The sequence below is a fragment of the Macaca thibetana genome, chromosome 3, assembly GCF_024542745.1.
Source record: "Macaca thibetana thibetana isolate TM-01 chromosome 3, ASM2454274v1, whole genome shotgun sequence".
NCBI classification, from domain to species: Eukaryota; Metazoa; Chordata; class Mammalia; order Primates; family Cercopithecidae; genus Macaca; species Macaca thibetana.
In genome coordinates, this window is record NC_065580.1 from 18,560,584 (window position 1) to 18,581,332 (window position 20,749).

Consider the following 20,749-nt stretch of genomic DNA (forward strand, 5'->3'; position numbering starts at 1 on the left):
GCCTATAATCCCAGCTACTCTGGCAAGAGAATCGCTTGAGCCTGGGAGGTGGAGGTTGCAGGAGCCAAGGTCGCGCCACTGCACTCCAGCCTGGGTGACAGAGTGAGACTCCGTCTCAAAAAAAAAAAAAAAAAAAAAAAAAAAAAAGAAAAGAAACTCCTGGGCTCAAGTGATCCTCCTGCCTTGGCTTCCCAAAGTGCTGGGATTACAAGGCATGAACCACCGTGCCTGGCCAGATTGTAAGTAATTTAAGTCTTTGTTTTGTCGATCTGAATATCTCTTTGTGAGGAGTCAGAGAAAGGAGATGATGCAAAAAGAAGGAAACAAAAATTAAAACTAAAAGAACTTTGAAGGTATATGGGAAGAAAGAGCTGAAAAAAAAAGTCTGCCTCACTCTCTCAAAAATTCTACCATAGAGCAAAGGTTACCGTGCAGAAACCCTCCAGTTTATCAGTCCCAGACGTTGGCGGTAGAAGCATGAAGCTGAGGTGAATTTTCCTTACTATTTTTTTCCACAGAGTCTAGAACAGTAACTGTCTCTCATTGTCTATCACAGGGGCCAGATTTTCTCCACTACATAGGATGTGATATGTAGGCAGTTAAATGGCATTAAAGACACAATAAGTAAAATTGAAACAGACATCTTGTTTGATAAAATGTCGACATTGGTGTCCTGTTTCCAAACTGTGGGCTGAGACCTATAAATGAGTCATGAAATCAATCTTTGTGGGTTGCAACCAGCTTTTTCACAAGCAGGGATTAGGAAATAATTTCAGAATGTATCTTGTGTAGTAACAGTGACTAATGTTTTGCAAAATGTTTGGGTCAGTTGTACACGTGCATATTGTATTGGGTGATGTAAAAAAAAAAATGTTTTTCTTTGAGACAGGGTCTCGCTCTGTCACCCAGGCTGAAGTGCAGTGGCACCATCATGGCTCACTGCAGCCTCAACCTCCTGGGCTCAAGCAATCTTCCTGCCTCAGCCTCCTGTGTTTCTGGGACTATAGGTGTGCACCATCATGCCCAGCTATTTTTTTTCATTTTTTTCAGAGCCAGGGCCTCACTTTGTTACCCAGACTGGTCTTGAACTCCTGGGATCAAGCAATCCTCCCACATCAGCCTCTCAAAGTGCTGGATAACAGGTGTAGGCCACCGTGCCCGGCCTGAAATGTCTTTTTTACTGTAGGCTGGGGTCCACAACGTTTGGGAAGCACTGAAATACAGGGCAATGTATTCACTGTCCAAGAATATTACTTCTATGATGTCTTCAGATAACCTTGAAAATATTTATCTTACCCAAAATTCCAGTTACATATCCATTTTCAGGATACTCTCTTCTGGGTGAGATAAACTCAACACTGGCAAGCAGAGCAAGAGAACAAGAGACTCTGCCAAATATTGCTGCAGGGTGAGAACCACCAGCACAATGTGGAAATCCAGTGTAGGTCAAGATTCGCCCCAAATGTGTGATCGGGAAATAAAACCTGTTAGGTGTCAATGTCATGAAGCTAAGTGTCCAAATGTTGTCTTTTTCCGGTAATGGTTACTTTTTTTTCTTTTCTTTTTTTTTTTTCCGAGATCAGGTTTAGCTTTTGTTACCTAGGCTAGAGTGCAATGGTGCGATCTTGGCTCACTGCAACCTCCACCTCCCGGGTTCAAGCGATTCTCCTGCCTCAGCCTCCCGAGTAGTTGGGATTACAGGCACCCACCACCACACCCAGCTAATTTTTGTATTTTTAGTAGAGATGGGGTTTCACTATGTTAGCTAGGCTGGTCTCGAACTCCTGACCTCAGGTGATCTGCCCACCTTGGCCTCCCAAAGTGCTGGGATTATAGGGGTGAGCCACTGCACCCCGGGTGGTTACTGTTTAAAAAAAAAAAGTCACCTGACTCAGACCCACTGAGCACTCGGAGAACATCTACAGGTAGAAAACACATTTTACAAATATTTAAATATCCTGATGGTTTTGGAAGTCAAGGAGAGAGAGATGCTGCCTCTGTCTACCATCCGACCCTCTCCACCAAGGTCACTATAAATACAAAGAGCATAGCTTGGGCTACAGGAAAGAAGGCATTCATATGTATAAATATGTGTGTATATATACACCTTTTTTTTTTATTTTTTAAGAGATTGGGTCTTCCTCTGTCATCCAGGCTGCAGTGCAGTGGCACAATCAGAGCTCACTGTAGCCTCCAAAGGCAGGGCTGAAGTGATCCTCCTGCCTCAACCTCCCTAGCAGCTAGGACTTCAGGTCCACACCACCACGTGGCTAAGAAGGCATTCTAGCCCTGAGTGGTGGTGACACAGGTCATATACTTGATAGTATACACACACACATATATATGTATACACCCATATATAAATATAATACAAAAAAGTATGTATTTCACTCTATGTATATATATTTACCATTTTAACCATTTTTTTTTTTTTTTGAGACGGAGTCTCGCTCTGTAGCCCGGGCTGGAGTGCAGTGGCCGGATCTCAGCTCACTGCAAGCTCCGCCTCCCAGGTTTACGCTATTCTCCTGCCTCAGCCTCCCGAGTAGCTGGGACTACAGGCGCCCGCCACCTCGCCCAGCTAGTTTTTTGTATTTTTTTTAGTAGAGACGGGGTTTCACGGTGTTCGCCAGGATGGTCTCGATCTCCTGACCTCGTGATCCGCCCGTCTCGGCCCCCAAAGTGCTGGGATTACAGGCTTGAGCCACAGCGCCCGGCCCATTTTAACCATTTTTAAGTGTACAATTCAATGGCATTAAATACATTGCTGTGCAACCAACATCACCATCCCTCTCCAGGACTTTTTTGTCATCCCAAATAGAAACTCCATAGCCATTAAACAACAATTTCTCATTTCCCCTTCCCTCCAGCCATGGGCAACCACTATGCTACTTTCCGACTCTATGAAGTTGACTATTCTGTCTACATCATATAAGTGTAATTGTACTGTACTGGTCCTTTTATGTCTCACTTATTTCACTTAGCATAACTTTTTTAAGATTCATCTATGTTGTAGCATGTGTCAGAATTTGCTTCCTTTTTTAGGCTGAAAAATAAACGACTCACAATATATTTTTAAAAATAAAAGTAACATATTTGGCTCATTTATTTTTACTCACCCTGACATCATATTTCTCCTTGGATGCCCAGAGACAAAACTACCACTGTATAAGGGCAAATAAAAATGAAAAATAACAGGCTTAATTCCTCTGCTGGAAATAGAGACTTCTCAGCCTTCTCTCTTTTCTTTCAAAATTTCTTTCTCTGTCCTTTTCAAATGTATACAAATCTTTATAACGTCAAAATGAGCCTCTTGCCAGTATCACAACTCAGAAATGTGTCCTCAAGGACTTGGGGGTCATCTTTTTGAAATGCAGTGGAGTTAGTGCCTGTATCTCCCAGTTCCTACAGGAGGGTAGGAGACTACACTTAGTGGGCATGGGCGCCTTGTTCAACTTATAAAACTACCTCCTGCTATAAAGATATGCGAAATTTGGCCTGGCGCGGTGGCTCACGCCTGTAATCCCAGCACTTTGGGAGGCCAAGGCGGGCAGATCAGGAGGTAAGCAGATCGAGACCATCCTGGCTAACACGGTGAAACCCCGTCTCTACTAAAAATACGAAAAAATTAGCCGGGCGAGGTGGCGGGCGCCTGTAGTCCCAGCTACTCGGGAGGCTGAGGCAGGAGAATGGTGTGAACCCGGGAGGCGGAGCTTGCAGTGAACCGAGATCGCGCCACTGCCCTCCAGCCTGGGCGACAGAGCGAGACTCCGCCTCAAAAACAAAACAAAACAAAAAAGATATGCGAAGTTTAAAAAACAAACAACAACAACAAAAAGTTATGTGAAGTTTGTTTTGCTTCTGGATAAAGCCAACATGAGTGGTCTCCCCAATTACTACTATTAAGTAGGAGGAACTATGTTTGACAAAAGATGTTGTCAAGTTCTGTTATTTGAAGACTAGTGATCGTTTATCTTATGTAATGGTTGTTGTGGAGATTTTCTGGGTTAAGAGAAGTTTTTTTTTTCTTTAAAATTCGGATAAGTGTCTGTATTTTTTCCCTTTATTTAAGAAACGGCTGCGGTGCTGGTTGTGGTGGGGGGGGGCTCTCACTATCTTGCCCAGGCTGGTCTCAAACTCTTGTCCTCAAATGATGCTCCTACTTCGGCCTCCCAAAGTGTTAGGATTACTGGTGTGAGCCACTTGTGCCAGATTTTATTTTATTTTTTATTTTTTTATTTTTATTTTTGGAGGCAGGGTCTCCTTCTGTTACCCAGGCTGGAGTGCAGTGGAGCGATCACAGCTGCCAGCCTCAAACTTTTGGGCTCAAGCGATCCTTGCACCTCGGTCGCCGCAGTAGCAGGGACCACAGGCACATGCCACTACCCCTGGGTAATTTTTAAATTCTTTGTAGAGATGAGGTCTTGGCTATGTTGCTCAGGCTGGTCTTGAACTACTGGTTCAAGTGATCCTCCCTTCTCGACCTCCTAAAGTGTTGGATTACAGGCGCGAGCCCACTGTGCCCGGCCTGCATTTAATTAGACACCTAAAATTTAGGCTGGTCAGTGGCACACTTAGCAGCATGTTACTTTTTATAAAAACAAAGACCGAATACCGCTTTTTTGGGAGGGGGGGGGAAAGAAAAAGTATGCACCAGTTCTCCCCATATCGTTTCTTCTCTCTACCTCTGGTGTTTGCAGCTAACATTCCTGGCCAGGTCTGCAGCAACCGAGTTCTCTGGGCTCTCAGCCTCCGCCCTCCTCGCCCTTCTCCGCGCCGGCAGGTGAGGCCGCGCCGAGGGACTACAACTCCCAGCGTGCCCCGGGACGGGAGGGTCACGTGGGCGTCCGGAAACCCTGGCCGCGGCGCCAGGGGTGAGCTGGCGGCGGGGGCGGCCGGCAGCGGAGCCAAGCCGAATCCGCGAGCGGAACCGGGGCTGGAGAGCGGCAACCACCGCGGATCTCGGGTGGGCGAGCCGTGATGCGTGGGGCCGAAGACCTGCTAGGGGCGGGGGCTGGGGCGCGTCCAATCCGAGGGGCTTCCCCGGTCGGTAGGGCGGTGGGGAGATGTAGGTGGCGGCCCCCCTTGGGCTGGGCGACTAGGCAGGGTCGGCCGCTCGCCCCCTACATCTCCTCCCTGGGCCCGGGCCTGGCGTCCCGGCGGTCACGGGGAGGCTGTGATGGGGAGAATGGGGATGGGGAGAAGAAGGACCCCCGGGGGACCCTGCGGCCCGGCCTGGATCCACGCGGCGGCGGCTTTTGTGCTCCTCGCCCGCCTGTCCTCCAGCCGTGGGTTGGGAGATTCTGACTTGATCAGAAAAGAGCTTGTCGTTCGGACCAGGAGAGAGGGGATGCTTTTCAGGTAGGTAGGGAAGGAAGCTCTTTGGGAAGGAGGTATAGAGATCAGAGAAGAAGCGTGGTCTCAGTGGAGTGACTGGTTTTGTTTTCTGGTAGCATGAACTCGATCAAGGAATTTGGTCAAATTATTCGTCATTCCCTCTTTACTCTTCTTCGCAGGATGTGTTCTGTTTATTCTCAGTTTTGACAGGAGATAATGGGAATGTGTCCCCGGAGTTTTTAGTGTTTTCTTGAAATGTAAGATGGTAGGCTATCTCGTGGTAACTGTTACTGAAAAGTTTATAGGGAGGAGTGGTTCCTGGGGTGAGCAAAATCATTCAGTTGTTACCTTTTTGTCCACCGCTTTATTTCTACCTTTACACAAATTTATACATACATACATATATATGTAATAGTTGTTGAAGGGAATGTCTTCAGTGCTTTGGTGCTTGATTTCTTTTCCGTTGGTTTGATGTTTCTTGGATACGAGGCTCTATACTAAAAACTCCATATAAATTATCTCGTTTAATCAATACATGAGGAAATTGAGCTTCAGGTCGGGCGTGGTGTCTCATGCCTGCAATACCAGCACTTTGGGAGGCCGAGGCCTGTGGATCCTTTGAGGTCAGCAGTTCAAGACCAGCCTGGCCAACATGATGAAACTCCGTCTCTACTAAAACAAAACAAAACAAAACAAAAAACAAAAATTAGCCGGTCGTGGTGGCGCTCATCTGTAATCCCAGCTACTCGGGAGGCTGAGGCAGGAGAATCACTTGAACCCGGGAGGCGGAGGTTGCAGTGAACCGAGATCATGCCGCTGCACTCCAGCCTGGGCGACAGAGCCAGACTCTGTCTTTTTCTTCTTCTTCTTCTTCTTTTTTTTTTTTTTTTTGAGACAGAGTTTTTGCTCTTGTTGCCCAGGCTGGAGTGCAGGGGCACCATCTCGGCTCACTGCAACCTCCGCCTCCCGGGTTCAAGTGATTCTCCTGCCTCAGCCTCCCGAGTAGCTGGGACTACAGGCGCCCGCCACCACGCCCGGCTGACTTTTCTATTTTTAGTAGAGACGGGGTTTCACCATGGTGGCCGTGATGGTCTGCCTGTCTCGGCCTCCCAAAACGCTGGAATTATAGGCGTGAGCCACCGCGCCTGGCCTCAGACTCTGTCTTAAAAAAAAAAAAAAAAGGAAAAGAAAAAAAGAAATTGAGATTCAGAGAAGCTGCTTAAGTGGAAGGTCTTAGATTCCATACCTGGCTTGTCTCTTGAATGACACCATTCTTCTATTAGTCTTTGATTTCCAGTCTCTGCCTAAGAAGGTGACCCGGAAACAATAACTTTATAAAAGTTAAGTCAACAGTGTCTTGCTGCTTTCTGGCTGTCAGGATCAACTGTCTTGTTCATTGTTTAAGGTTCTGATTTGTCTCTGTTCATCAGTGCTAATGTCATGTCACTACAGTGACCATTAACTAGATTATAAATCCTTTGTGTAGAAGAGGAAAAGATTTTTATCTTGAAAACTAGTTGTCTTTGAAACATGTCCAAAAACAGGGAGGAAGAATGTGGTTTTGGAAACCCTGGAATAAGATGAGAGATATTTACAGATAAATGCCAGGTATTTTATGTCTGTGGTAATGAGACAATTTAAGAAGAGAGAAAAATTACAGGAAGACTTGAGTTATGAATAAAAAAGATTATGCGGTACAAGTAAATGGCTTCATATAAGATAATGTGGGATAAAAAAGATACTTGTGGCTTGCTGCAGTGGCTCACGCCCATAATCCTAGGGGTTTCGGAGGCTGAGTCAGGAGGATCTATCTCTTAAGGCCAGGAATTCAAGACCAGACTGGGTAACATAGCAAGACCCTGTCTCTATAAAAACTAAGAAAATTAGCTAGGTGTGATGGTGTCCACCTGTAGTCCCAGCAACTTTTTTGGAGGCTGAGGCAGGAGGATCGCTTAAGCCTAGGTAGGAGATTGAGGCTGCAGTGAACTATGATCACGCCACTGCACTCCAGCCTGGGTAACAGAGTGAGACCCGGTCTTTGGAAAAAAAAAAAAAGATACTTGTATGAGTGTGAGCATTGAGATGCTGAACTGCAACATATACAATACTGTAAAAAGGGTGAACTCAACTATCCTTTTAATAATTTCCCACATTCTTCTTTACACTTTGAATACACATAATCTTTTTACTCTGCAGACAAAAAAAATGAAGTCTGGGAGGATCTAGAATTAGGTCTGAGTTGGAATGTGCACTCCATCTCTTAAGAGAGATTGCTTTCTGTTTTAAAAAATTTTTTGAGGGCTGGGTGCAGTGGCTTACACCTGTAATCCTAGCACTTTGGGAGGCTGAGGCAGGTGGATCATGAGGTCAGGAGTTCGAGACCAGTCTTGCCAATATGGTGAAACCCTGTCTCTACTAAAAATACAAAAATTAGCTGGACGTGGTGGTGCATGCCTGTAGTCCCAGCTACTTGGGAGGCTGAGGCAGAAGAATTGCTTGAACCTGGGAGGTGGAGGTTGCAGTGAGCCAAGATCATGCCACTGTGCTCCAGCCTGGGTGACAGAGCGAGACCCTGTCTCAAAAAAATTTTTTTTTGTGTGATGGAGTCTCGCTCTGTCGCCCCAGGCTGGAGTGCAGTGGTGCAGTCATGGCTCACTGCTGCTTCAGTCTCGCGAGCTCAAGTGATTCTCCCACCTCAGCCTCCCAAATAGATGGGGCCACAGGTGTCCACCACCATGACTGGCTAATTTTTGTATTTTTTGTAGAGATGGGGTCTCCCTATGTTGCCAAGGTTGGTCTTAAACTCCTGAGCTTAAGTGATCCTCCCGCCTTGGCCTCCCAAAGTGCTGAGATTATAGGTATGAGCCACTGGACCAGACCTAGAGATTACTTTCTAATACCTGTTTTCTCATCTGTAAAATACTGAGAGAACTAAATGCAGTAATGCATGGTAGGTACCTAGCATGGTACCTGGTACTTTGTAAGCATTCAGTGTTCTGCCTTCAGCCAGCCAATTCATTGATTAAAAAAAAACTTTTTTTTTTTTATATGGGGTCTCACTTTGTTGCCCAGTCTGGAGTGCAATGGTGCAACCCTGGCTCACTTCACTTCAGTCTCCACCTACCGGATTCAAGCAATCCTCCCACCTCCACCTCTTGAGTAGCTGGGACTACAGGTGTGCTATTTTTCCCATCCTTTTGAGGATGGGAAATTACCATGCTCTGCTAATTTTTGTGTTTTTTATAGAGACAGGGTTTCACCATATTGCTCAGGCTGGTCCCGAGCTCCTGGGCTCAAGCCATCTGCCTGCCTTGGCCTCCCAAAGTGTTGAGATTACAAGTGTGAGCCATTGCGCCTGGCCCAAAAAATCTTTATTGATCATTCTCAGTGCTCTGCTGGGTCCTGTGGATGTAGCTGTGGGACTCAGGACAGAGAGAGCCACTGCTTTTATGGAGCTTACAGATGAACAGTAGACATGGAAATAATTAAACCAGATAATTGGGAGAAATGCTCTGAAGGAAAGAAATGACGAAAGAGATGAGACAGGTAGTAACCAGGGAAGACCATTTTAGATAGGGTGGTCAGGGAGGTCACTCTAGGGGGTGACATTTCACTGACTAGCCAAGAAAAGGAGCAAGCCGTTTGCCAAGAAGCAGGACAGAAGCACTTCTCTTGTAGAACAGCAAACACAAAGCCCGAAGCAAGAGGAGGCTTGATGGGTTCAGGGACAGGAGAGGGATTAGGTGTGGGGAGACAGTGGTGGTGGTGAGGGTGGGAGGTAGGTGGGCCAAGTAGAAAGGAGACAGGCTAGATCCTCACCAGGCGGCCTGGCAAAGGATTGGGAACCACCCAGCTGCCCGGTGGGGGACTGGTTAAATATCTAAAGATTCGTTCATGTCAGGGAGGACGGTACATGTGTTCAGAAAAGTGCAGCAGCTCTGCGGTTGCTTATATGGATGGACCTCCAACCTCTGGGAAGTGAAGAAAATGCACAGCAGATAGTGTGTGCTGTGTGCTTGCATGTGTGATCTTGGGGGCTCTCCCTGGTATGTGTGCAGAGGCACAGATTGTGCCCCTGAAGGAAAGAAAGAAGATATGAAAAAAACTGGTTAGGAGATCAGGGTGGACTGAGAACACAGGAGGGAGTTGTATCCTTTGAGGTTTTTTTTTCTTTTTTTTTTTTATTGGAACAGAGTCTTGCTCTGTCGCCCAGGCTGGAATACAGTGGCGTGATCTCAGCTCACTGCAACCTCCACCTCCTGGGTTCAAATGATTCTCCTGCTTCAGCCTCCTGAATAGCTGGGATTACAGGCACATGCCACTGCGTCCAGATAATTTTTGTATTTTTAGTAGAGACGTGGTTTCCCTGTGTTGGCCAGGCTGGTCTCAAACTCCTGACCTCAGGTGATCTGCCCACCTCAGCCTCCCAAAGTGCTGGGATTACAGGAGTGAGCCACTGTGCCAAGCCATATCCTTTGAATTTTATACCTTAGGTATATAATACTAGTTGAAAAGTAATGAAATAAAACAAAACCCAACCTCTGCAGTTTAGTTATTGGCTCCAGCAGGCTCCTCCTCCATCTGTACCAACCCATCTGTCAGCCCAGTCCCTCCCCAGCCCTAAGCATCCTATTTACCTGCAGAGGTTAGACAGGCTTTGAAGGCTGTGGCAAAGAATCTGTGTTTTTATCTGAGTCTTGGGAAGGCAGTAAAGGGTTTTAAGCAGAACCTGTCGAGGTAGGCAGGTGGGAGATGCTGCTGGTGGTTTATCTTAGGCGATGGCAGTGAGGATGGAGAGGAGAGGGTGGTGGTGAAGAGGACCAGAACCAAGAGGCTGGGGAGTGAGCTTATCCATCTGGATGTTGGGGTTTGGGATATATTTTGGAGGTGAAAAGGACTGGATTTAGTAATGGATTGGATGTAGAAGTTAAGGGAAAAGAAGTAAAGGCTACCTCGTAGTTACCTTGGTTGACTGTAACGAATGGCAGTACCTTTGCTGAGATGGGGAATACCAAGGGATGTCGCAGGTCATTAGCGACTATCTGGGCTGGTGGAGGTTACATGGACACCTTTCAGTCCCACTGGAGTGTAGCTCCAGCCAGGACCTTCAGTTATCTTCCTGCTTAGATGCTGGTCCACTGAGGGTTCCAAGTTGGAAAAGAGAAAGGGAGGGGAGAGGGTTCTCCCTAAGGAGAGTTTCCCGTACAGGCCACCAAAATGTTGCAGGTGATCAGCGACTATCTGGGCTGGTGGTGTAGGCGGTGAGAAGAATTTGCCAAGGCAGTTATAGGTATAGAAAGGCAGATTTATTAGAGAAGGTAGGAGAGTATGTTTGCAAGAAAGCAACAGGCAGGTCAGCAAGAGAGGAGCTGACTACAAGGAGATGAAGGCTTGCTGGAGATTTTATAGGATGGCGCTGTGTGCTGAAGAGGGCTTTGTGCAGTACAGATAACGATAAGGTTGCAGTGAGCTAACTTGCATTTTTCTATCAGCTGAGCGTCTGGTGATTACTGGGTGCAGGAAGATTGTAAGTTACTTGCGCAAAAGGGGTGTGTGTCCTGGACCACGAAGAAAGGCAGACTTAGTTTATCTGCTTATCCTTTTTGGTTTCCCCTGATCCCACCAGCCTGACTCCTTTTTCTCTAATTAGAACTCCACATGGGAGGGATAGATTTGGAGGGAGAAGTGAAGAGTTGTGTTTTATTTTATCTTATTTTTTTGAAACGGAGTCTCACTCTGTTGCCCAGACTGGAGTGTAGTGGCCTGATCTCGGCTCACTGCAACGTCTGCGTCCTGGGTTCAAGCGATTCTCCTGCCTCAGCCTCCCAAGTAGTTGGGATTACAAGACGCATGCCGCCATGACCGGCTAATTTTTGTATTTTTAGTAGAGACGGAGTTTCACTATGTCGGCCAGGCTGGCCTCGAGCTCCTAATCTCAAGTGATCTGCCTGCCTTGGCCTCCCAAAGTGCTGGGATTACAGGCGAGAGCCACTGAGCCTGGCCTAAGAGTTCTGTTTTAGATCTATGGAGGGATATGAAGTGGTCATTTGGATCCTGGAGGGTCTAAGTTAGAGCCATGAATCTGAGAATTGTTGACATAAAGGCATGGTACCTTAGGAAGGAGGAGAGAAAGATGTTGGAAGTTTAAAAAGAGAAGTGTGAAATCGCTGTCTCAGTTTGAGAAAGCAAAATTACTTGGAAGTGTAGTAGGCTTGCTGGGCAGTATTGCATGCCCTTTGAGGTTTGTGGTTTTGAATAAAAAGTGAAATCAGCCTGCTCGAGTGGTTTTTCTGTGGCAAAACTCAGCTGCTTGGGTGCAGGGAAGGAGGAGGACAGAAACAAGGAAGTGCACTGTAGATTCTAAGTTGGTAAGGCGGGAAATGAGGACAGGACGGGGCTGGATAAGGGAAAAACGAGGCTACTGAATTGGGAGCGTTGTTGAGGTCAAATGACTGTTGAGGTGTGGTGTATTCAGGTAAGTGATCTGCAAGGAAAGGAAGCAGAAGGTTTGAAATCCGGTTACCAGCGTTCAGCCTTGCGTGGGTTTTTATTGCGGGATGGAGGAGAAGGGTGGTGGTGAAGAGAACTGGAACTGAGAGACCCAGGAGGAAACTTATCCACCTGGCCGTGGGGATGGAGGTTGGGTGACCGTGGCTCAGGATGCGGGGAGATCAGTCTCTGACATCTATGGGGAACAGCAGGCTATAGAGCCCCAAGGTGTGAGTTTCAAAGAAGGGGGTTCTTGGCAGGAAGACGCTCCAGAAATGGCCTCGGGGAGCAAAGACAACTTGGACCCCTTGCGTCCTTGAGGCATGTAGGTTGCTGGAGGGAAGATTTTCCCTCTTGAGAGGCGTTAGGGGAAGTGAAGGTATCGGAAGTGTCCAGAGTCTTGTAAGGATATGGTGCCTGCTACCCATGTAACTACGTTTCCAGAGAGCAAGGATACGGGGCTTGCTAACCGTGTATCTCTGTTTCCAGATGGCATGGTCAAAAGGGCTGGGGGTGGGGTGTGTGGGAAGGCTGGGCAGAAGAGATGAATGGGGCAGAGTGGGTGTGTGGTGGCTTCACGTATGTCATCTCTTTTCCTGCTGACCCCTCCCCTGCCCACTCTGCAGTCGACTTTCTTCAGAGAGTTCCTCATACGAGACAGTTGGGTTTTTTGGTTTTGTTTTGTTTTTTTTGAGGCAGGTTCTTCCTCTGTCACCTAGGCAGGAGTGTAGTGGCATCGTCATAGCTCACTGCAGCCTTGAAGGCCTGGCCTCAAGTGATCCTCCTGCCTCAGCCTCCCTAGTAGCTAGGACTACGGTACATGCTACCACATCTGGCAAAATTTTAAATTTTTTATAGAGACAAGGTCTGTTGCCCAGGCTGATATTGAACTCCTGGCCTCAAGTTTTCCTCTTGCCTTGGCCTCTGAAGAACAGCTTTATATTTGGGTTGGAAAGGACTCTAAATACCACTACAGAAAGTGAAATTAGAAATAATGTTTGGGGGAAATTTTATATCCCAAAGCAGTGTTGTAGAAGGCAGCGCATTGCCTTCCATCTGGACGTGTTGCTGCAGCGCGAAGTCATCTTTTACTAAGCAGTGATTGCACACTATTGTAACCGCCCAATGGGTTCGCCTTGCCTGCTGCCTAGACAGAGCCAATTTATCAAGACTGGGGAATTGCAATGGCAAAACAGTAGTTCACACAGAGCCGGCTGTATGGGAGATGGGAGTTTTATTATTACTCAAGTCAGTCTCCCTGAGCATTTGGGGATCAGAGTTTTTAAAGATAATTTGGCGGGTAGGGGCTTGGGAAGTGGGGGAGTGCTGATTGGTCAGGTTGGAGATGGAGTCATCGCGGGCTGAAAGGAGTTTTTCTTGCTGCCTTCTGTTCCTGGGTGGGATGGCAGAGCTGGTTGAGCCACATTACCGGTCTGGGTGGTGTCAGCTGATCCATTGAGTGCAGGGGCTGCAAAATATCTCAGGCACTGATCTTAAGTTTTACAATAGTGATGTTTTCCCCAGGAGCAATTTGGGGAGGTTCAGACCCTTGGAGCCAGAGGCTGCATGACCCCTAAATTGTAATTTCTAATCTTATAGCTAATTGGTTAGTCCTGCAAAGGCAGACTGGACCCCAGGCAAGAAGGGGGTCTGTTATCAATTTTGTTTCAGAGTCAAACCATGAACTGAATTCCTTCCTAAAGTTAGTTCAGCCTATGCCCAGGAATGAACAAGGACAGCTTACGGGTTAGAAGCAAGTAGGGCCGGTTAGCTCTGATTGCTTTCACTGTCATAATTTCCTCAGTGATAGTTTTGCAAAGGCAGTTTCACTATTGTGTTCCATTCTGGAAATTACCATTTTTGATGGGTAGTCCTCTAGGACTAAGAAAAACTGGAAAAACTTCACTACGAAAATCACATGAGTTAGTGATTGTGAACTTGCTTTGGAAAGTAGAAGGTTATGGTTCTGGATTTTTTTTTTTTTTTTAAGACGGAGTTTTGCTCTTATTGCCTATGCTGGAGTGCAGTGGTGTGATCTTGGCTTGCTGCAACCTCTGCCTCCCAGGTTCAAGCGATTCTCCTGCCTCAGCCTCCTGAGTAGCTGGGACTACAGGCACCTGCCACCATGCCCGACTAATTTTTTTATTTTTAGTAGAGATGGGGTTTCACCATGTTGGCCAGGCTGGTCTCGAACCCCAGACTTCGTGATCTGCCTGCCTCGGCCTCCCAAAGTGCTGGGATTCCAGGTGTGAACCACCATGCCCGGCCAATGGTTTTCTGGATTTTATTTGATGGCAAGAATCTTATATATATATATATATATATTTTTTATATATATTTTTATATATAAATATATATATATATATTTTTCTTTTCTGCAGAGAATGGAAGGAAAGGAATCCTTTTTTTTTGGTTGGGGGGGGAGGGGGACAGGGTCTCACTCTGCCGTGCAGGCTGGAATGCGGTGGCACAATCTTGGCTCACTGCAACCTCTGCCTCCCAGGCTCAAGTGATTCTCCTATCTCAGCCTCCTGAGTAGCTGTGACCACAGGCACGCACCACCACCCCTGGCTACTTTTTGTATTTTTTGTGAAGACGGGGTTTTGCCATGTTTCCCAGGCTGGTCTCAAACTCCTGGGCTCAAGCAGTCCTCCTACCTCAACCTCCCAAATTTCAGGCATGAGCCACCATGCCTGTCCAGAATCTTATTTTTAACAAGGATTTTTTTTTTTTTGGTCTTTTAAAATAATTCTAATGGGGGTTTGGGGAGATGTTGGCCAAAGGATAAAAAATTTCAGTTAGGAGGAATAAGGTTAAGAGAACTATTGTACAATATGGTGACTATAGGCTTTGTTTTTTTGAGACAAGCCCTCACTCTGTCACCCAGCCTGGAGTGCAGTGGCACAATCGCAGCTCACTGAGCCTCTAACTCTCAGGTGATCCTCCCATCTCAGCCTCTGGAGTGACTGGGACTATAGGCTTGCGCCATCACACCGGACTAATATATGTATATATATTTAGATGGAGTCTCGGTCTGTTGCCCAGGCTGGAGTGCAGTGGCGTGATTTTGGCTCACTGCAGCCTCCACCTTCTAGGTTCAAGTGATTCTCGTGCCTCAACCTCCTGAGTAGCTGGGATTACAGGTGTGCATCACCATGCCCAGCTAATTTTGTATTTTTAGTAGAGACAGGGGTTTCGCCATGTTGGCCAGGCTGGTTTCGAACTCCTGACCTCAAGTGATCCACTCGCCTCGGCCTCCCAAGGTGCTGGGATTACAGATGTGAGTCACTGCACCCGACCTAGCTAATATTTTTGTATTTTTTGTAGAAATAGGGTGTTGCTGTGTTGCCAAGGCTGGTCTCAGACCCCTGAACTCCAGCAATCCACCCGCCTTGACCTCCCAAAGTGCTGATGTACATACAGGCCTGTGAGCCACTGTGAGCCACTGTGCCGGACCGGTGACTATAGTTAATAACAATGTGCTCTATTTTGAAAATTGCTAAAAGAGTAGATTTTAAATTTTCTCACCACAAAAAATAAGTAGGTGAGGTAATGGATATATTAACTAGCTTGACTGAGCCATTCCACAGTGAGCACATATTTTAAAACATGTTGTACATGGTAAATATATACAATTTTATTTGTCAATTAAAAATACTGTAATGTTAAAAATCTTGTTGCTGTCAACCATCAGTTGATAATTGTGTATTCAGTATTCATTAATAGAGTCTGCAACCATCCCTGCACACTATCCTGAACATGGCCTGCCTTGTTGGACTTTGGAAGCTAAGTATGGTGGGGCCTGGTTAGTGCTTGGCTGGGAAACTGCCTGTGAATACCGGTGCTATAGGCTTTAAGAAATAAAAATTCGGCCGGGCGTGGTGGCTCAAGCCTGTAATCCCAGCACTTTGGGAGGCTGAGACGGGCGGATCACGAGGTCAGGAGATCGAGACCATCCTGGCTGACACGGTGAAACCCTGTCTCTACTAAAAAATACAAAAAACTAGCCGGGCGAGGTGGCGGGCGCCTGTAGTCCCAGCTACTCGGGAGGCTGAGGCAGGAGAATGGCGTGAACGCGGGAGGCGGGGCTTGCAGTGAGCTGAGATCCGGCCACTGCACTCCAGCCTGGGCGGCAGAGCGAGACTCCGTCTCAAAAAAAAAAAAAAAAAAAAAAAAAAAAATAAAAATTCACCGATTGAGAAAATACTGAATGACAAGCTACAATGAATTCAGAAATGCTGAAATGAAATTCCGTTTTGAAATTTGGTTTTCTTTTTTTCTTTTTTTTTTTTTGAGATGGAGTCTTGCTCTGTCGCCCAGGCTGGAGTGCAGTGGCGCAATCTCGGCTCACTGCAAGCTCCGCCTCTCAGGTTCACGCCATTCTCTTGCCTCAGCCTCCCGAGTAGCTGGGACTACAGGCGCCCGCCGCTGCGCCCGGCTAATTTTTTCTATTTTTAGTAGAGACGGGGTTTCACCGTGGTCTCGATCTCCTGACCTTGTGATCCGCCCGCCTCGGCCTCCCAAAGTGCTGGGATTACAGGCGTGAGCCACCGCGCCCGGCGGGTTTTATTAATTTTAACAGCATTTACACATACTTGAAAAATTTTGGAACACTCTTGTTCAGTGTGTATTTAGAGTGGTAAAGAGAGTATTTCTCAAAAAGTAGGACGTGTTCGATGGACTCCGACTTGACACAAACTCCTGTACACCCCAGGGTCCCTGAGCTCATGAATGATTGGAAATCGCTTCTGTGATAGATAGGATACATGTGCAAAGGTATTATTATTGCATAGGACCAAATGTTACAGTATTTATCTTAAATGCCATTATGCACACAGCAGGTGAATGTTTAAAACTATTTTCCTGGGCAAGGTGGCTCACGCCTGTAGTCTTAGCACTTTGGAAGGCTGAGGTGGAAGGATTGCTTGAGGCCAGGAATTCAAGACCAGCCTGGACAACATGGCAAAACTCTGACTTAACATAAATGCAAAAAATAAGCTGGATGTGGTGGCGTGTGCGCCTGTATTCCCAAAGGATTGCTTGAGCCTGAGAGGTCAAGGCTGCAGTGAGCTGAGGTTGTGCCACTGCACTCCGGTCTGGGTGACAAAATGAAACCTTGTCTCAGTCAATCAATCAATCAATCAATCAGGCCGGGCATGGAGGCTCACGCCTGTGATCCCAACAATTTGGGAGGCCAAGGATGGTGGATCATCTGAGGTTAGGAGTTTGAGACCAACCTGGCAAACATGATGAAACCCCGTCTCTATTAAAAACACAAAAATTAGCTAGGCATGATGGCGGGCACCTATAATTCCAGCTACTTGGGAGGCTAAGGCAGGAGAATCTCTTGAACCTGAGAGACAGAGGTTGCAGTGAGCTGAGATCATGCCACTGCATTCCAGCCTGGGCAACAGAGCCAGACTCTGTCTCAGAAAAAAATAGATAAATAAAAGAATAAAATAAAGCCTGTTTGCCCAATGTGCATATTAAGCCTTTTCTCCCCAATCATTGTAACTTAGGAAAAGATCGTCTATTTAGAAACTAAATCCAAATGGCCTCAAATATCTTGGTAGTTATTTAAAGCTATTAATATAAGTGTACAGCCCTAGATTATGCAGCTCTATTGCCAATGTGCTGTAATTTCAATCTGTTGGAGCATTTATTTTTGGAATTATGATTTTACACGATACATTATTGAATTTCATATCCTTTCCTGGAGTACATACTACAGTGTTTTGAGGTGGGAAGGTGTCCAGTTCAAAGAGCTATGATTTGTAGAGAATGATTAAAGTTTTGAGTTTTTCCACTTGGGTTTCATGTTTAATTTTCAGGATGGAAGTAAATTTAGTCATAACACTAATAACTCTTGTTTTTGTAACTTCCTGGAATTATAGACAGAAAGTTTATTTACATTTTGTGAGTGGAATTTTATTGTCCTACTCTGCACGTAATTTTATTAACATTTTCCAAGAAGAATGACTTTAAAATGAAATTAGCTAAATTCTACTGATTTGGAATTAATTCTTGGCAGATCAGTGGCTAATATAATTTATCTGAATATGTCACATACATTGTTACTTTTAGCCTTACAGCTCTCAAATGAGATAAGCCATTTTATGGATGACCACTTGTGATTTATAGAGCATGACCTGTCCCAGGGCTCACAGCCGGTAAGGAAAACAACTGTTATGTGTACATAATTGTAACCATCTCAACTTTGTTTCTTTTATCTGCAAGTTGCAAGAATGGCCTTTCTGCTGGGTCTCTTAGCCTTTAAGGTTTGGGTGCATCTATTGAGCTGTGGCTAGTGAAAGTAAGTAGTGTAACAGTTACAGTGAACATAGATCTGAGAGCCAAGCCCTGTGATTCTCTCTTGAGTATTGGGAGCTCTTGCATGTGTTCCCTACCTTGACTACTGTTGTATATTTATCATACAAGCCATTTTATGTATTTTTTCCCCCTGAATATGAGAATAAATTACATTACTTTTTCTGTTGTGGCGGGGGGCAGGCAAGGTCTTACTCTGTGGTACAGGCTGGAGTGCAATGGTGTGATCATAGCTCCCGGCCTCCTTGAACCCCTGGGCTCAAGCGATCCTCCTGCCTTAGCCTGCTGAGTAGCAGGGACCACAGACACGAGCCACCATGCTTGGCTATTGGTTTTTTTTTTTAGTTTTTGTAGAGATGGCGTCTCACTATGTTGCCCAGGCTGTTCTCAAACTCTTGGGCTTAAGTGTTCCTCCCGCTTTGGCCTACTAAAGTGTGGGGATTACAGGCATGAGCCAACATGTCTAGCCTAAATTACAGTACTTTTCTAATGCTGTGGGTGTTTCCATTATAAAAATTATATTGATGTTTATTGTAGGCTTTTTAAGAAAAAAGTATATAGAAGAAAATTAAAATTATCCATTATTTCACTCCCCAGAGAGAACTGGTATATTCCCTATTTATTTGTATTATGTAAATACAGTTGGGTTGATTAGATTTATAACCATAACCAGCTCCCACTTTTTTTCACTTGACATTTTCTCATGTCATTAAAAAGTCTTCATGGCAAATGATTATAAATGATTCAGCCATTCAGACATACCATAATTTATTTAATTATTCCCCTATTATTGTATCTTTAAATTCCCCTATTATTGTATCTTTAAATCGATTCTGCAGACTCATAACTGGAGACATTAAGTTTAGCTGCTTACTTTATGCTTAATTGTTCTTGGATATCAGAGAATGGGTGCAGCTTTTAGAGAATACAGTCAAATGAAAAGGCACTGGGGCTGGGCACAGTGGCTTACTTTTGGAGGCCAAGGTGGGCAGATTGCTTTGAGCTCAGGAGTTTGAGACCAGCCTGGGCAACGTGATGAAACCATGTTTCTACAAAAAATACAAACATTAACCAGGCATGGTGGCTCATGCTTCTAGTCCCAGCTACTTGGGAGGCTGAGGCTGGAGAATGGCTTGAGCCTGGGAAGCGGAGGTTGCAGTGAGTCGAGATCGTGCTACTGTACTCCAGCCTGGGTGACGGAGTGAGACCCTGTCTCGAAAAGAAAAAAAAAAAAAAAAGAAGCTGCTGGAAGTAGTGGAAGGAGATGGCAAGGAGTGGCCCGACCTCTTTCTCTGTTTCGTTGACTGACACAGTTTTTTTCATTTTGAGGGGATACTGGGGGGCAGACAGGGGTTAGGCAGCTTGCCCAGAGTCTTGCACTGGGACCTCACCTCAAGGCAATAGAAGATCGTGTAGAACATTGTCTTGAATCATTTTGTTTTGTTTTGCTTAGAGTCAGGGGTCTCACTTTGTTGCCCAGGGTCGACTGCAGTGGCGTGATCATAGCTCACTGTAACCTCGAACTCCTGGACTCAAGGGATCCTCTTGTCTCAGCCTGTCCAATAGCTGGGGGACTACAGGTGTGAGCCATTGTGCCCAGCTCCTCCTTTCTTTTGATATTAAAAATCTCCTTCAACACTTTGTGAAAAATACTTTTTATAGGCCTAAACACATCTTGTATTTTTTAAGGAATAGATCCCTGGAAATACATTTTTTTTAAGTGAAAGCAAGTTTATTCAAAAGTAAAGGAAGAAAAGGGCAGCACTCCATCGAGAGAGCAGCCCAGAAATTGAATTTTTTTTTTTTTTTTTTTTTTTGAGACGGAGTCTTGCTCTGTCGCCCAGGCTGGAGCGCAGTGACCAGATCTCGGCTCACTGCAAGCTCCGCCTCCCGGGTTCCCGCCATTCTCCTGCCTCAGCCTCCCAAGTAGCTGGGACTACAGGCGCCCGCCACCTCGCCCGGCTAGTTTTTTGTATTTTTTAGTGGAGACGGGGTTTCACCGTGTTAGCCAGGATGGTCTCGATCTCCTGACCTCGTGATCCACCCGTCTCGGCCTCCCAAAGTGCTGGGATTACAGGCTTGAGCCACCGCGCCCGGCTTAGAAATTGAATTTTTGTGTCAAACACTCTTGATGAACACGGCTAGATTGTCCTCCCATAATATTATACTAATTTTTACTTCTGTCAGTAGCGTGTGGGAGTTCAGGAACCGTTATACCCTGAGCTGCATTGAGCACAATCTTTTTTAACTATCCAAATGTTTTCTTGCCTTAATTATATTTCTAATATTACCAGTGGGATTGAACTTTTATTTCTTAAGTTCAATAGCCATTTCATTTCTTCTGAGTTGTCTGTCTATTTCCTTTGCTCATTTTTTCTGTAAGAATGAGTGATTTTCTTATCAGTTTGTATGAGCTCTTTCTATTAAGATATAATCTCTTGTCCAGGATTTTTTTTTTTTTTTTAAAGACTACCTAATAGCTTTAACATAATTATTAATCTAGTTTTCTGGTGTCAACTAGGCCATGAGATTTTTTCCCACAAGGCCTGATTATATGGTGACTGTAAATTGAAATAATTCAGTTTTTGGATAATCT

General features: G+C 45.6%; 2 protein-coding genes across 41 annotated transcripts in view; one reads left to right on the top strand and one right to left on the bottom strand.

Moving 5' to 3' along the window:
• The window catches only part of NDUFB2 (NADH:ubiquinone oxidoreductase subunit B2), a 1,166,996-nt gene that overhangs the window by 289,865 nt on the left and 856,382 nt on the right, over positions 1–20,749 (bottom strand). The window lies entirely within an intron of this gene.
• SLC37A3 (solute carrier family 37 member 3) overlaps positions 4,835–20,749 on the top strand; it is a 65,046-nt gene continuing 49,131 nt past the window's right edge. The window contains exon 1 of the mRNA XM_050782251.1: positions 4,835–4,966. The gene's annotated coding sequence lies outside the window, so the exon portion shown is untranslated. The remainder of the gene's footprint in view (positions 4,967–20,749) is intronic.